Below are 6,000 nucleotides of genomic sequence, written 5' to 3'. Positions count from 1 at the left end.
CAAAAAGTAAGGAGAAATGATAGCAGTGTATCACCATTACTGTTATGGGAGTGAAAATGACGTTCACAATGACACATATGAGCAAAGTGATTCATAGGGCATCATATGACATGAGGCTTGGTCACAGTCATGTTCAATTTGCCTTATCCTGGCTTTAATTGCATTCCAACAAGTTACATTCTCCTCGCAATGATATAAATGTACAATCAAAACTTGTCTGTAAACTATTCCATTTCACATGTGTTAAGGGTAACTGCATGTACAGTATGTGTGGCCCTGAGGGATGTTAGTCGCAATGAGATTGATGCTGGTTCAGACATGAAAATGTGTCTAAGTAAAGTTTCATCTATATCTGATGTCTTTGTCGTGTTTCTTTATTGAGTTCAGACACATCACTGTCTTAGAGGTCACAATAATAACAGAGGTGGTGGAATTACTGTAGAGACATCTTTCTCTCTCGTTCTCTCTCTCTCCAATTCAATTCAACGCTGCTTTATTAGCATGACATTAGATACAGTGTTGCCAAAAACAGCATAACACCTTGTACAATTGCAACATTGCAACACTGAGAACATTGAGGGGAAAAAGGGGATTAGGAATAGTAACAGCCGTGGCCTACTGGTTAGGGCTTTGGGCTTGTAACCGAAGGGTTGCCAGTTCGATGCCTGACCAGTAGGAAAAATGGGGGCGGGGAAAGTGGTTGAGCACTGCTCTCCCATATGCCCACATCCACAGCTGAAGTGCCCTTGAGCAAGGCACCTCACTGCTCCCCAAGTGCCAATGTAGCAGGCAGTTCACTGTGTGCTGTGTGTGTTTCACTAATTCACGTTCTGGGATAAATGCAGAGATCAAATTTCCCTCACGGGATCAAAAGAGTATGTAACAGTAACATGAAAAATGGTGTCTATACTTACTCTCTCTTTACACACTCTTTATCCTTAGCTGTCCGCTGTACAGCACTTTGGTCAGTTTATGCTGTGTTTAAATGTGCTTTAGAAATTAAACTTACTTACTTACTTACACATACACACGTTTGGCAGCCAAACAATGGAGAAGAAGTCCTAGTCTGTGCCCTAGTCAATTGATCAGTCTCTAAGGGAGCTAAAATTGGGAATTTTGTCTGAGAATGGTAAAAATGCCCTTTTTAATCTGCTCAACTTTGGACAGTACAGGACAGTACAGGAGACTTTCAGAACCTCACCAGTTGTACAGTCACAACAGATCCGCTGCTCTTTTTGAAGTCATGTATTTTTTGTATCGGCCTTTCTCTATAGCAAGACTGTGGTCATTAGTCACTGTGGAATCTGTCTCTTCTTTGTATCTCGAACGATGAACATATGCTCTGCTAATTCATGATCTGTTTTAGTGACTAGTAGCATCCTAATCCTGGGTTGTGATTTGGATTGATTGTCCCAATGTTCCAGATATTTGTTTTGCTTTGTTTCATGATTTGTTTTACTTTGATCTCTCTCACTCTCCCTCCCTCTTTCTCTGTCACACTCAATGAAGTGTCTAAGGATGTGAGAATTAAAGGATATGCAAAGCCACTGCAGGCCAACTTTAGTACACCTCAATCAACTTGATCACTGCTGTAGTTTAACCTTTATGAAACACACTCCACCACAAACGCAACACAACACAAGACTGAACTGAACTGACTTACGGTCAATCATGGCTCTGGACCTTTGACTAAATGGCAAAAACTGTAATTTATCTTACCTCCCTATCTTAGTGTCTCAAGGACCCACCCAGTAACTTGAGTGGATAGACAGAGGAAAAAGCCACAATGTTGCTGCTGTGGTGCACTTCATTCTGTTGTCTATGCTGGAATATCTGCGGGGAGGCTATTTTAATGGAGGGAAATTTCCTCTCAGGACCCCTGGATAAATGTAAAAACACACACGGAATTCCCCCCATCTCTACACGTCATGCAACAAATCTGCTGTGTCATTCTTTGCCACGCTCTGTTTCAGCAGCAAGACACCAAGAGCATGGTGAGAAGTTATTTTTAGACATCTTCAGTTCCTTCCTCTTTTGCAAATCGTGAGGCTTACTGGATGTTGACAAATGGGCATGTAAGAGAAGAAGACGCTTGAGTGAGTACCGCTGACATTGTTTTCATAGATAACTACTCCAAGAAATGTGTTTCATCACTAGCAGACCGTAAGCATAACACAGCTCAGGATCTTCAGTGGAAGACTGAATCATGTCAGGGAGTTAAGCAATTTCTCTCTTTACTTGATTGGTTTGGCCTCAATTTACAAGGCAGTAGAAGATTCAAGAATTTATGTAAGTGAAGTTTTTGAGTTCAAAAACTCAAAACATGAGAGCTTGTATTAGCCGCTGCTACTCATATTATTATTATGAAAGATAATATTACCCATCAGTTATATATTTAAAAATCTTAGATTTTATGTTTGCTTGCACTAACAGGACTAACCTGAGGAGAACGAAAGCATCCACAGCCTCCACACTACTGTCTCGCTTCACGTCCCCAACACCAAGATCAGCATTCAGAACTGACCAGTCAACAACAGAAGGGTCTGGATTGTGACCGCCATGGCTGGAAAACTGATTGTATCTGTATTTTATTATTATCTGATTGTAAATACATTGACTTTTTTAAATGAATATGATACTATTCATTCATTCATTCAAATGTTAACATAGTTTATAGCCTTTTCTAGACCCATATATAATATATTTAAGTTAAATGATGCAAGTAGGTTTGCACTGTTGCCTATACTCATTGTATTGAGATGGTGAATTTTATTACTTAACAGAACTGAAATTGATGTTTTGAATCAATGTTGTGTTTATCTATGAATTTACATGAAAGGAGAAACTGTGGCTTGGGCAGAAAATAAAACACACAGAAAATAATGTTTGATGGTTTTGCATGGTGTCCAGTAAACACAAGTGGCAACAATGTGAGAGGACAATGACGCAAGGACGAGTTCTTATGCGAGGTGGGGGTCAAGGAGGAGGAAGAAAAAAAAAATTGCAAAGAGAAAGCAAAGTAGTCATTTCTGATCAATTTGAGCTATTATAGAATATGTTTTCTTTCATCAAAAGACAATGTGGAAAAATATGAAATGTTTATTGTCCCTGAGAACTATATGTTTTGAGCAATGTGTTTTCTATTGTTTGGTCTATTGCTTACTGACTGCTTGATAGTGTATCATTTTGATCGCTGTTTATGATTTGAGAGCAGTGTTTGGTTTTGGACACTGGTAAAATTGTTTTGAGTCGAAAGTTTGATTTTGAGCACAGGTAAATCCGTTTATACTGTAGTACAGTGCATTGTATACTGTACAATAAACAAATTGTATAGCCCTGAACATTGTGCTTTCCATTTGTTTACAGTACTGCTCAATAGATTTTGACTGGTTGCAAGTTCATATCAACAAAGAACGAGAATTAGCCTACAGTAGAGACAAAGGACAAGTTTGTGAGATGCAGGTACAGTAGCCTACTGTAAAAATAGGGGTACAAGGAGGAGGAAGAACAAATTTAAAAGACCAAAGCAAATTAGTAATTTCTGAGCTACTGTGATAGAACATGTTTTCATTCATCAAAAGACAATGATGGAAAAATATGAGATCAAAAATGTACTTTCTCCAGAGAACTATATGTTTTGAACAATATTTTCTATTTTTTGGTGTATTGTTTACTGACTGATTGACAGAAAAACTGTAATATTTCACCAAAGGTCACATCCACACTTACTCTCTCTCACACAGAGAGAGAGAGAGAGAGAGAGAGAGAGAGAGAGAAAGAGAGAGAGAAACAAACTTCACGCTGAGTCAGGACATTTGAGGCTCGTGTGCTGGTCATTTTTTATGGGATCTGGGAAAACCCATCACATGGTGAAATCAAAAATACATTTCAACCCTTTCAGGTGAAATGTCACCAATTTAAGATTCTGATATCATCCCATAACATCCTGGATACCATCAGAATTTTAAGTTGGTGACATTTCACCATGTGATGGGTTTTCCCACATCACATTTGGCATACAGGGACTAATTCCAATGGGCCACTGCATCTATAGGCCATTTGAACATCAAAACAAAAACTATATATAAGTAAATGTAAATGTACAAAAGTAATTTATAACTATCCAAATGCAGGCCCTATGATTAGCAGACAAGTCCAAAGGCAAATTTCTTTCTCAGTACACCTTTTGACAGATGAGTTACAAAAATTTTTTACTTGTTCGACCAGAGTAGAAAATAACAATGTGCTATTTGGATGTGCTATACAGTATATTTTCTTGATTCTGACTTCTAGTGTGCCATACAGGGATACTTACCTTTTATGGCACACCAGACGGATTTAGAGGGTTTTGCATCTGAACTCTTCAATTGGTCTAATTCCATTTTTTGCACCCATTAGCCTTGATTTCCTATTTTTGGAAACTAACAGGAATGGTGTTATCTGTTTGGTAATATTTATCTGAATTAATTTGTATTTCTTGATGGAGAGTATTTCATTTGTCAGCATCAGTTTAAGTGTCCGTAGGAGACAGATTATTAGCTATAAACCTTCTACATTGATGTATCAGTGTGCTTAGATTGAGGCCAACTACTTAGTTATTAATGTAGTGTCGGTAGGGAAAAAGTCTCGAGATATTCTGCTAATGGCTAGAGCACAGCCAGGCAGCTACAAAAGTATGCTATGGGGGCAGGTTTAAAGGTTTAAGACTATGTTTGCGCCTCTTAACAGACTCAAAAATGTGCAAAGACTGGATTTATATAAAAAAAATCCTACCGACAGACTCCGGAGTTCTCCTTTAAATAACTTACCGGACACCAACACATACATATTTGGAACATGATAAAAAGTAACCATGTGATCTCTAAAAAAAAAAAAATCTATATATGTGGGTGGGGGAAAGCCCACTGCTTATGTATTCATTAATTCCTTCTATATTTGTTTTTTGAGACAAATGAGGCACATCTTTTTTATTTGACAGACGTGTTGTGCATGACATTTTAGGTAATATCAGTTTCCACCCTGGCGTGCAGAGACTTCTTGAAGGGTAGGGGTGAAAAAACAGAAGGGCACTCATCTCACGACATGGTGTCCCAACCCCACGTAAAAGGCTACAATGTATCAAGCATGGACAGATTATAGGCACTGGGTCCCTGGGCAAAGATATGAAGAGGTCTCACCACATAAAGTTGGTCACTCAGCTAAGCTGGGGGGTGATTTATGGGATTTGTTCCATTTCAATGCAAGTGCACTTCATAGTGACACAGTGCTATCTGAAAGGAGAACTTCATGATTTTTTTTTTCCCTTCTGTGTAAATCGTAAATGTAATTTTAGATCATTTTGCATATACAAGGAATTTTACCCACCCGGGGAGCAGTTGGTGCCTAGCTCAAGGGCACCTCATCCGTGGATGTGCATGTGGGAGAGCGCTGTTCAATCACTCCCCCACCCACATTTTTCCTACCAGTCAGAGATCGAATCGGCCACCCTTTGGTCACAAATCTGATTTCCTTAACCAGGCCACGTATGCCCCACATCGGAAAAGGCACCTGTATTGAACATCAAGTTTATTGTATAGGCACCTATTCATCATATATTTTCCACTGCAGGGGAATCGATAGAAGTAGGGACACCCTTCACTTCACTGCATCACATTTTATCCACTAGAGGAGCTTGTACTTTGGCACTTCTTTAAGTTTTCTAACATGTAGAACAATATACAGAACTGCGTTACCCTTTTGAACACTGGCATGTAGGGGCAGCATAGAGGGCACTCCATAATGGCATCCTTTTCCAATGGAAGGGCACACATACGTAATGGCAAGTATAGACCATTACACCTTAAAGGGTCTTGCAATAAGTTTACAACACTGGAAGGGCACTTATTAAGACATGTCGGGCAATACAACACTGGAAGGGCACTTATTAAGACATGTTGGGCAACACTTTACTTGACAGTATCGACATAACCCTAATTCTAACTCTAACCCTGACACTAAACC

Source organism: Alosa sapidissima, chromosome 17 (genome assembly GCF_018492685.1).
Source record: "Alosa sapidissima isolate fAloSap1 chromosome 17, fAloSap1.pri, whole genome shotgun sequence".
NCBI lineage: Eukaryota > Metazoa > Chordata > Actinopteri > Clupeiformes > Clupeidae > Alosa > Alosa sapidissima.
This window is presented reverse-complemented; position numbering follows the sequence as displayed.